Source organism: Schistocerca nitens, chromosome 9, assembly GCF_023898315.1.
Source record: "Schistocerca nitens isolate TAMUIC-IGC-003100 chromosome 9, iqSchNite1.1, whole genome shotgun sequence".
Taxonomy (NCBI): Eukaryota; Metazoa; Arthropoda; class Insecta; order Orthoptera; family Acrididae; genus Schistocerca; species Schistocerca nitens.
Window position 1 is genome coordinate 64,465,557 of NC_064622.1, and position 12,641 is coordinate 64,478,197.

A 12,641-nucleotide genomic window follows, 5' to 3' on the forward strand; every position below is an offset into this window, starting at 1 on the left:
AACTGGATATTTATACATGAACTGCACACAGGGAAGAGAAAAAAGCAAATCATCAACAATTTTCGCTACCTGACGTCGAGGGAAATTCACGTTTAGAAATTAATAACATAATGAATAAAGGAAGTAAGGTCATTGGGCTGCTCAGTTCAGTGCTGTGGAGGAGAAAATGTGACATTATCCTAGGGTACAACAGGAGTCCTGTTGGCGTACAATGGAAGGTTCGCAAATTCCGTGCATCACCGATAATTCGCAGCCGCCGTGGAACTACGCTGAGTCCCAAAAGAAGCGATTATTTTTCATTAGACAGTTTAATACAGATTGTATATACAACATGAGTGTAGATGAGGCATTACAAATCATAAGTTCAACGTGGCCACCCTGCGTATCTACAGACGGTGATTATGTTTTCACCGTAGCTCGGAACAAGTGCCGCAGTTGACCAGACGTAACGTGCTTAACCAAATGCTTACTCCGACCTTGCAGGGTCCTGATTTTAGCCCTGTACACATGGAAATTGGAGCTTGTCAAGATAAATGATACCCATTACCATTTGTTCTGCAAAAAAGAATGGCCCATAAACCTTAGTCCTGGTCATCGCTAGCTGTACGTTCAGTGTAGGGGTGTGTCTCTCCGACACTTGCACTCATGAGAATTGTTGTCTGCCACATCCGGCTGTTGTGACGCTTCACAAAACCACAAGTGTGAAATATGGCCTCGTATGACCAGATGAGGTATGTAACATGTTTTCCTTTTCCACAGCTTCCAAAAAGTCGGCACACATTTTCACAAAGGTGGCATAATCTCCCTCCTCCAGACGATGCATTAGCTGGATGCGATACGCCGCCTTTTTCACCGTAAGACGAGGAGTACGCCACACTGTAGACCGTGCGAATTTGTTGACGAAAACCCTGTTATTCGTTCTTGTTGTTTGCACTTTCGTGTATCGTCCATGGTGCAGTTCATGTATCTCCTCGAATAGTTCACCACCAAGTTTCCAGGAAACAATGGCCATGCTTTCGTCTAGAGAAAACATCTGATTCGCTCGAGTGCGCGAGATCTGTAACGTATGTGTGACTCGTGAGTACATGTCTCCCTTCCTTGCCCAGAGAGGGCAACCGGCGCACCCCGGCTTAAGCGGAGGGCGATACTCTGAGAAGATAGTCGCCTGACGGAGGAAGTGCGAACATTGTCTCCGCGCACATGTTACGTGTGCTACTTGGACATACACGGGTGAGCCAAAACACTATGGCCACCTGCTTAACAGCTTGTTTGTCAGTCTTTCGAATGAAATACATCACTGATTCTGCGTATCAGGGACCCGACGGTTTGTTGGTATGTTTCTGGAGGTATGTGGCTTTATATGTCTACGTGCGGGTCATGTAATTCGCGTAAGTAACGGGCCGCTGATTAATGCAGTGATGGCGCCCGAAAGCGAAGCAGATCAGTTCCATAGGGTTTACATCAGGCAAATTTGGTCGCCGAGACATCAACGTGGGTTCACTATAATGCTTCTTAGCCGGCCGCGGTGACCAAGTGGTTCTAGGCGCTTCAGTCCGGAACCGTGCGACTGCTACGGTCGCAGGTTCGACTCCTGCCTCGGGCATGGATGTGTGTGATGTCCTTAGGTTAGTTAGGTTTAAGTAGTTCTAAGTTCTAGGGGACTGATGACCTCAGATGTTAAGTCCCATAGTGCCCTGAGCCATTTGAACTATAATGCTTCTTAAACCGCTGTAGGACGGTTCTGGCTTCGAGACACACTTTTACCACTGAAAGATGACATCACCGTCGGGCAAGACATCAAGCATGAAGGGATATAGGTGGTTCGCAGCTGTCAGCGTGTCTTCGATTACTACCACAGGTCCCATGCAAGCGCAGGAGATTGTCTGCCACAGCATAATACTGCTCCCACCAGCCAACAACCGTGGCGTGCAGCACGTTTCGAGCCGCCGCCCGCCGTCCACCTCGACGAAGGCGTTTGTGGAGACGACCATCGACCTAGCGTAGCAAAATACGATTCACGCGGAGAGCCGACACGTTTCCATCGATCGACGGTCAAATTCCGATGGCCCCGCGCCCACTGCAATCGTAACTGAGGATGTCTTTGGGTCAACAAGTGAACACATAGGGGTGGTCTGCTGCGGAGCTCCCGGTTCAACAATGTACGATGAACGGTGTGCTCCGAAACACTCGTGCGAGCACCAGCATTGTGCTCTTTCGGCAGAGATGCCACAGATCACTATCTGCCCTACTTTACAGAGCAGACACGCCTGCGAACCCCAAGTTCTGTGAAGATTCGTGGACGTCCAACCATTTAGCGCCCACTGGTAGTTTCACTGCCCTACATCTTTCCGCAGATTCTCACGACAGTAGCACGTGAACATTCGACCAGCTTTGCCCTTTTCAAGATACTCGTTCACAGGCTCTGCATAATAATAATAATCAGCCCTTTGTCAATGTCGCTTATCTCAATGGATTTCCCCATGTGCAGCCCATATCTTCGCTAGGGCGATCCCCCACCCATGTCTGCTCCGCTCACATACTTTCGTTACCGTGTCATGTGCCTGCAACGCCACCAGGCCGCATCCAACGTCCCGGTAGACAGTGAACTAATGTTTTGGCTGATCTGTGTATCGCTTTGTAAGCGTATTGTGATATCGCTGGCTTAGTTGCGGAGTATCTTTGCTGGCAGACGCGTCTGCAGAGTCGAGCACGGGACACGGAACTGTTATGTTGTGTTCTGTGTTGCTCTGCATGTGAGAGGCATTGTTAGTATGGAAGTTGAAGTGTTGCTACAAGTGCTATTACAGTAAAGTGATAATATATGCAAATGATTCAGAGGAAAGTGCGTCAAGAAGTAATTAAAAATGAGCAATGCGGCCGATAACGTATTTGTGTATCTCTCGCTGCGTGTCGTACCGTACAGTATCAGTCATCCGGGCCGTGTTCGGTCTATATGAATGAACTAATGTGAATCAGCAAAAATTAGTTACCATTAAAGAGTGCAAACAAGTGCCAGTGTCTTGTAGCGAGCGTGAGAACGTGCGTTCGGTCATCGCGCTCCGCATCATCAACAATCAACCGCGTCGTGTCGGTTACGCGTACGCTCGTCTGACTGATATTGTATGGACTGGTAATCCTCCATTAATTGGGATAAATACTTATGAATTAGAATGTAAGCAGTGCAACATGTGATTTCTTATCGTCTCAGAATATAGATGTTCATACCAGACGTAGAACAGTGTTGTGCTTGACATTGAGTGGGCCGGCCAGAGTGGCCGAGCGGTTCTAGGCGCATCAGTCTAGAACCGCGCGACCGCTACGGTCGCAGGCTCGAATCCTGCCTCGGTCATGGATGTGTGTGATGTCCTTAGGTTAGTTAGGTTTAAGTAGTTCTATGTTCTAGGGGACTGATGACCACAGATGTTAAGTCCCATAGTGCTCAGAGCCATTTGAACCATTTGAACCATTTGACATTGAGTGGCTCCCCTAAACCCGCTTGTATATTTAGATAGATAATTTCAGGCAAACCAGCAGCAGTGTGGAGCAGAACAGTACGACCGCCGCGGGATTACCAGGTACGTGGTGTGGACAGGGCGCACGGTCCGAAACGACAACTAGTTAAAGGTACCCCACCCATTTGTACCCCCGGGCATATTACAGCTTCCTGCTGTGCAAGCGGGAGGTTTCTACTCGCGCCCAGTGTTTATAAGGTGCGTTCCCTGGAGTGCAGCTACGAGAAGCGCCTTAAGGTGGAAGCAAGCCCGAGAGCATGAACATTCTCACACGACTCCGGCGGCTATGAAATCTTTATTCTATGACTGTCACTGTGGAAAATTATTTCGATGAGAACCTTATGTAAAACACTGTCCTTTCGGTCTCGCCAGAGATTGGTTTTGAACTTTGACAGTTGCTGTTTAACAGTTGCTGCTTGTCATGGTGGACATTTTGTATTTGTGTTCACCACAGTGTCTTTTATTGTGAGTAATAGCACGCAGTGGCACTCCTCACAGTCATACGACAACGGTTGAATACTGTCTTTTTTTTTACCTCATCTGTGGTTTTCTTTTTTGTTTTCATTAGCGAATTCAGTAAATGTTTTTTTATGGCGAAACGTGTAAATTTGTTTGTAAAAAGCATTTGTTATTTAGCAGAAGAATAAGTTGATAAAAAGTTTTGTAATGTTGATGCATTAAGTCGTTCTGAAAGCGGTGCTGATATTCAAGATAATAAAAGCGGGTTAAAAGCTGTGAGCTATCTGGGGAAGTTATCCTTGCATTACTGAGCAATTGTTTCACCAGGTATCCAGTTTAGTTTACCAAAGTGCTAACCACGCTAACATTAATTATAATCTTTTAATAGTCATCTTACGACAACAGATGATTATATATATATAAGAGAATTTTTTAAAAAAAGAAATAAATCAGTTTATATTTGCACATTTATTTTAACATTGATCATTGAAATTTCAGCATATTAAACTTGATTCGTAACTAAACTGGTGCCTTATTTAGGACTGTGAAAATGTGAGTTTGTAATCTTACGGAACACATCAAATATGGAGCCAAGATTGGGAGACTGCATACAACACTGCATTCATAAAATAACACACGAAGAACGTTGAAACATATGCAAGAGGAAATTAACCACAACCAACCGATTCAATTTTCAACCAAAGAAGTTACGTTCGTACCGCAATCCTGTCCGTCATGAAATTACCACACACTGGTATACTAAATCCATACTAACTCTCTGTGAAATCTTCCCGAAAAGAATAGCTGAGGGCTACTTTGATTATTACACTACATGCTTCACGTGGTTTACACAAAGAGTGTAACTTCACAATAATTTTGATAATTAAAATAAATTACATCGAAACACAAATTACAAAAGAAAAACCTGGAACTGGTTACTATCATCTTACTATTAACCTGATGGGTCAAACAATTGTATAAGCACGTGGTACTGGTCTCACAAAGTACATCCCTCGTGGGTTGAACATAAAGAAAAGTTGCTATATTGAAAAGAATTGCCAAGACGAGACGTTATAATCTCACGCACATTCGCATTTAAGATTGATGATCTTAGTTAGAGTTACGGATCCTCAACACGTGGTTCCACTTTACTCACAAAGTAATGACAAAGCAACTATTGGAAGATATTCTGAACTGCCGGTCGTTGTGGCCGAGCGGTTCTGGGCGCTTCAGTCTGTAACCGCGCTACTGCTACAGTCGCAGGTTCGAATCCTGCCTCGGGCATGGATGTGTGTGATGTCCTTAGGTTAGTTAGGTTTAAGTAGTTCTAAGTTCTAGGGGACTGATGACCACAGATGTTAAGTCCCATAGTGCTCAGAGCCATTTGAACCATATTCTGAACTTCACACTCTAATTACACTGTGTTGCAATTTAAGATAACATTAGATATTTTAGATCTAAACCTGAAATAAAGGTGATTAAATTTTCAGTTAGGCTGAACTGAAGAAATCCATTGTCCTACGGTCTTAGCAGAGACACACTTAGCCGGAGATCTTACACTTCAGACGCTCGCCGCAGATGGACTGGTGTGGGCCCCTACCGAGGGTGCTTCACAGATACAAACGGAAGTGAGCAGAGAGGCAGCTTCCTATACCAACTTGACAAGGGACAGACAGGACCATACTAAGAATAGAAACCTCTTTGCTTTTAGAAAGCGTAGCTACCTGTTCCGATGTTGGTCCTACTGTTCTCTAGCAGACAGGCTTGTCTGCTACCATCGAGCATGCAACTAGAAATACATTTGCTCATTCATCTTTTCACAAGAAGGGAAGGGGGATGACAGTATCTTATCATATACAGTATATAAAAGAAAGCGGATATAGGTTCCGTATGAGACTGTGAGACATGAATTACATATAAACTGTGTTTTAAAGTGTAGTAGTGTGACAGATCGTTCTTGATTATGTGTAAAAGTAACACGTTCCACTGCTCAGTCTCCTCCCAGATAGAGTCAGAAACACCACAATAAATTTAGAAGTGGAATGTATGTCGTAAATGACAACAGATTTAAGAAATTAACATGAAAGGAATCCAACAGAAACCTTTCACTTTCTGCTAATACACTGGTTAAAATTATCCCGAGTGGCTTTTCACTTCCCCTTGCTTCCTCCTATCAACATCTCACACATCTGTGAAAGAGGAATTGACCACAACAATGTTTTCAAAAAACGAAGTCACTTTTGGAAGATGATGTACTCTTACGCAGTTTTACACTCTAGTTGTGCGTGGCAGCCCACACCAGCCGTTGCCATTACGTTACTGGCAGTGCAACTCTGCGTTTCCTGCGGCCATCCGGCCCAACTTGTCTCATTAGCGTTTCCGCTGGACGGCGAAATGGCTGACGGATTCTCCCAGCGAGCTGGCGCTCGGTGCGTCTGGAAATTACGCGCATTCCGCGAGCTCCTGCAACGCCGACGATGCGGACGTGACGGAGGCTGCGGCGGTCGGATATTCCGATGCCCTTCGCCAGGGCGCACGATGGTCCACGAGCGGAGCACCTCTTAACTCTTTCAAGGGCGGCGGTTACCGATGTTAACCTCTTATTTTACCGCGCCTGATGGCCAAATAGGACAGCAGGTCTCGTTGCTAGTCGGACGGTTACCTGAGATAGTTCTCCATAGATGGCAAGGTATTAGATATCACGCATTTCGCTTACGTATTGTCGCTACATTACAAATTGTTTGTTGGCTTGCTGCAGTTTCGCGGTTTGTTGGTGTACGTTCTGGAGATCAGATTTTGCACATATATTCTACTTTTACTTTCAAGTAAGTATTTTCGTACATAAAGCTAGTTCATGCTAATGAACTTAAGCGCAACAGTTACGTGAAACAAGTTTGTTTATTTCGCTGAATTCTCTCATTTTGCGAGACCTGAAGGGCGACCTGTTCAATTGTTAAAAACCATTCAACAGCCGAGATGGCATAAAATATTTTCTTTTAAATTTAAGACAACCCGTTTCAACAGACTATGCTGTCATCTTCAGGTCTTACAATCTTTTGTTGTAAAACATGTTCATTTTACGCTGACCTCAGACAAAAGACGTCAAGTGAATAAAAATAGCACATTATGAAAGGTTTGTCGACGCTAAAATATCTAAAAACATAAAGCGCCTTGTGGAACAGGCTACGTCGATATACATACTGCTCACAGTTGCTTGTTGCATCATACAAACACGGTACACAATAGCATAACTGTTTACTTATTCTGACCATATTCTAAACAGTTTAGAATGCATGAGGTCAGCGTAAAATGAGCATGTTTTACAAAGAAATATTTTAAGAACTGAAGATGACAGCATAGTCTGTTGAAACAGGTTGTCTTAAAAAAATATTTTATCCAATCTCAGCTGTTTAATCGTTCTTAAAAATTTGTTTATTTCAATATTTTCGTTACTTCGCTCCACGTTACCGCTGCTAACCACAGCGCAACCGGGAAACAACTTCCCTCCAGTGTGGCTAGAAGGTGTCTTAATGAAGACGAAATTTAAAAACTTCTTTTCGAGCACCCTCCATCAGACTCAGACAGTGAAAGTAAGTTTGTTTGAAGACACACAATCACCCAACATATGAACTCGTCTGTGATAATATTCTGTTATCATAATCCGAAGAAACTAGGAATGAATCAGATGATAATTTACCAAAACTTAATCTCACTTCTAGCCCAACGAAGCAGTACACGAGGGACAAGGCTGTGAAAAGAGGCTATAAAATATGGATGCTGTGTGATGAACCTCCATATAACTTCAAGTTTCAAATTTATACTGGAATATCAGCTAAAGAGATGTCTGGAGTGGGACTTGGTGCACGGGTAGTGACAGATTTATCTGAAGAACTTCATAGTTAAAATCATATTGCTTTCATGGATAATTTCTTTGCGTCTCTTCGTCCTATTAAAAAATCCAGAAAATGTTTGTAGTTGGAACTGTGAGCCCCTGCAGTTGGAACTGTGAACCCCACATGTAAATTCCTCCTAAACTAAAGGAAGATAAAAGAATGAAACGAGGGGACTTGGACAGAGTCAGCAATCATAGTGTAGCATTTTACAAGTGGACTGGCATGATTCAAGTGACAAAAAATGGCTCTGAGCACTATGGGACTTAACATCCGTGGTCATCAGTCCCCTAGAACTTCGAACTACTTAAACCTAACTAACCTAAGGACATCACACACATCCATGCCCGAGGCAGGATTCGAACCTGCGACCGTAGCAGTCGCGCGGTTCCGAACTGAGCGCCTAGAACCGCTAGACCACCGCGGCCGGCATTCAAGTGACACGACAAGTGTAAATAGGCACGAAAAAGATGGATCGACTACTGTAGTGGCCTGTCCCCATGTACTGAATGACTATAACAGAACCATGAATTTCGTTGTCAATTTAGATCGTCTAAAAGGAGACTATGGCCGTGATTGCATACGTAAAATATGGTGTCATACGCTTTTCCGCACTTTATTGCTGTGTGTAGTGAATGCATTTATCATCCACGAAGAAACTGAGATGCAGCACGTAACGAAAAAAGACTTATGAAGGAGAATGCACAAAGGGCTTGAGGAGTTTACTTACAATGGAAATACATTGTTTCACTAGATTTAGGGGGGTGGGGAGAGGAGGGGACGGTGAGGGGCTTTGCCAAATGTCATGTCGCTCGCGTGGAAAAATATTCTCGAACCTGCTGCAACGCGTCAGGAGAGCTTAAAATGTAATCTTGCGTGACTGTTAATCTACTGCAGTACGTACCTATATTAATATAAACAGCTAACCCTTGGCACGGTCACCTGGTCGCAGTTGCACGTACCCTACGTAAAAGCTTCCAATGGGAATAAAAATTTGATTTTTAATATTTCATATCATTCTTCACCGAATTAAAAGATTTAAAATGCTGTCACAATCTACTCATTCACATGTATAACATTAACTGAATTTCCCGTCGGTGCTTGGCAGAACCCGATAATAATAGTATTAAAAAGGGAAACAGTAATGTTCTGCAGAATTATATTTATTAGGTCACGGACCAACATTCGGCTTCTCAGGCCATTTTCAGATGACAACTGAATGTTGCAAACACAGGTAAACATGATGTGTGACTTTTACAGATGGTATTTGTATAGAAGACGAAGTGTTTACATAGTAAAATATTACAATAATTACGTTAACTAAAAAGAGGGGTGAACAAAGTTTTTATGTTGGGGTACAGTGAAATAAAATGAATTTACAGTTTGAATCTATTATTTGTAACGAAAACTTAATTTAACAAGGGGGAAAACGGAAAGTGAGTCTGATAGTTTAATACTAGGCCGGCATTCCTGACATGTGTTTGTTGATTTCCATTATTTCCAGCAGGGTCGTTTTTCTGATTGAATGTAAATATTTTCTACGTCGTATGGATGGTTTTCTGCTGAAAGATCACGAGCAAATTTAGAATTTTTCTATAATCGTATATTAAAGGCTTAACACAGTAAGGTAAGTATTACAGTTAGAAACTGTGTGTGTGTCTTGCGGCTGCCAAACTCACGGCGCGCAGCTTACCCCGACTTCCTGTTGTTGTCGTCGTCTTCAGTCCGAAGACTGGCTTGATGCAGCTCTCCATGCTACTATCTCCTGTGCAAGACTCTTCATCTCCGAGTAACTACTGCAACTTACATCCTTTTGAATCTGCTTACTGTATTCGTTTCTTTGTGTCTGCCTCTACGATTTCCTCCCCCCGCCACACACACACACACACACACACACACACACACACACACACACACACACTTTCCTCCAATACTGAATTGGTGATCCTTTGATGTCTCAGAAAGTGTCCTACAACCGATCCCATCTTCTATTCAGATCGTGCCACAGATTTCTTCTCTGTCCAATTCTACTCAGTACCTCTTCATTAATTACGTGATCTACCCATCTAATTTTCAGCGTTCTTTCGCTGACCACATCTCGAAAAACTATTCTATTCTTGTCTAAACCGTTTACCTTCCATGTTTCGCTTCCATACACGGCTACACTCCATACAAATACCTAAAAAAAAAAAAAAAAACCTTTGTAACACTTAAATGTATATTCGGTGTTAACAAATTTTTCTTCTTCACAAATTCGTTTCTTTCCGTTGCCAGTCTACATTACATATACACTCTACTTCAGCCATCAGCAGTTATTTTGCTGCACAAATAACAAAACTCATCTACTACTTTGAGTGTCTCGTTTCCTAATATAATTCTCTCAGCATCACCTGATTTAATTCGAGTACATTCTATTATCCTTGTTTTGCTTGTGTTGATGTCCATCTTAATGAACTCCTTTCATGACTGTCCATTCCGTTCAACTGCTCTTCCAAGTCCTTTGCGATCTCTTTGGCAAGCCTCAAAAATTTTGTTTCTTCTCCCTGAACTGTAATTCCTATTCCAAAGTTGTCTTTGGTTTCATTTACTTCTTGTTCAATGTACAGATCGAATGAAGTCAGGGATAGACTGCAATCCTGTCTCATTCCCCACTTCTTCCCTTTCATGCCCCGCTTCTCATGTAACTGCCGTCTGATTTCTGTACAAGTTGTACATAGCCTTTCGTTCCCTGTATTTTGCCCATACCACCTTCAGGATTTCAAAGAGAACCCCCCCACTCACATTGTCAACAGCTTTCTCTAAGTCTACGTATGCTATAAACGTAGGTTTGCCTTTCCTTAACCTGTTTTCTATGATAAGTCGCAGGGTCAGTACTGTCTCGCGTGCTCCTATATTTCTCCGGTATCAAAACTGATCTTCACCGAGGTCGGGTTCTACTGGTTTTCCATTTTTCTCCAAAGAAGACTTTATTCATCCAAAATTTGCTAATGACAGCACTTAGCACTTCCAGTAAAATTACATGTAGTTTCAAACCTTTTCTAAACTTTTTCTCGCTTACATGTTTAATGACAAGTATTTAACATAGCAACTGATTTGTAAAGTAGCCAGAAGTTTGAAGCTGTTTTATAAATGAGAGTTCGAATCTTTAAAGAATAAGTGTCGGGATTACTGGTCAGAACAAAACGCGCTAGTAATGAAGACCAGACTGACATGCTGAGACCGTAGTTGTGTACAGAATATAGGTTGATTTTGTCAAAGAAGAAGACAGTAACATTCCAACTAAATTACGTGGCATTTTCGACGTAAATAAAATGTAACTACAACTACCAAAACTTAAATATATTTTTACATTGTGTTCGATAGTTGCGAAGGACAGTTAAGTTTAAATAGGTCGTTTCTAACTTCTGTTTTACCGTAAGGCAGCACCATCCCCAGAATATTTCGCCACAAGAGGCAATAAACAGCCAAAAACCTATGTAAATGTCAACAAATGTGCCTCATGATGTCAACAACCGTTTGATGATGAACGTGTCGGTTCAGAACCGGTTACGGCGCTTTTTACTTACGTAAACAGCATTCTCAATAGTGGCTCGGTGGTGTCGTCGTCTTTGAAAAATCAACCTACAAAGAATAAAGAAACAGAGAATGATGCAAGATACGAAGAGATAGCAACACATATGAGAGAGAGGAGAATTTCTCCCGCAGTGAGAGTTGTTTTGGGTCGTGCAAAGACGCTGACGGTGGTGTAGCAAACCGAAGGTAGCACTTTAGAGACTAGGGAATAATTCAGACTGAACAGGTGATAATAGGTTCAGCAGTGCCTCGAACAGCTGAGGAAAAGACTCTCCATTTTATCAATGAAAGTAGAAACATACCAGACTGCACAGAATGATAAGAACAACGAAGAGTACTCGTGTCTTAGAAATAAAACAGCCAATGGCACGTGACTCACGTGTTAACAACGTTGTTCTCCATCTGCCCCCCTCACAACCAGATTCACGACCTCGTTCCATCTTTAATCTCCAAGGTCGGATACACGTTTGGATGCTCAGCAGTTCTAATGGAGTCCAGCAACTGATCGAAGATTGTGTAGGCAGATGATTTCGTCTATTAGGGAGACGATGGCGATCAAAATGTAGTAAAACCTCGAATTTCGTTTTGTTGTTATTTAAGATGGAAACTTTTGTTACCGTTATTTACTACTTACCAATAACCGAATCGATAAGATTTTAACTTGCAACAGCCTGCTCCTTAAAATACAACGAACTTTTAAAAAAATATTAATCAATGACTTAAAATATACTCCCACATACATTCACATTGTACTTCATCACAGCAGCAGGGAAGAACGTTGACTTTTAATCTAAGCTTTTGCTAGCGTGGTCACAAAAAACGGACAAAGCAAGAAAAGCGTGTAACGTTTGGAGACATCAAATGAAGCTATTAAAAGTAAAAGAAAAGTAAAACAGCAAATTTATCTGTAAGGGAGTAGCTGGCAAGCTGGTGGTGAACACGAAGACTTGGAATCGGTGCAATATAGTTATGTTTACGTTTGTACAAAATATGTTTATATTTGACATGCCGATGTGTAGTGATCACGGTAGTGAGAAGTGCACATACAATGTTAAGCGACTTGCAGTACTGATGGACAATACCAGTACGTTGTAAAAAATTTTGAAACATAGGATTCGTTGATGATAGTATAGCTCTACCGCAACCGGTCGTCCAATAAAATGCTTTTTTAGCGGTCTTGGCTTGTGTAGTTTTCCTCAGTTGTCCG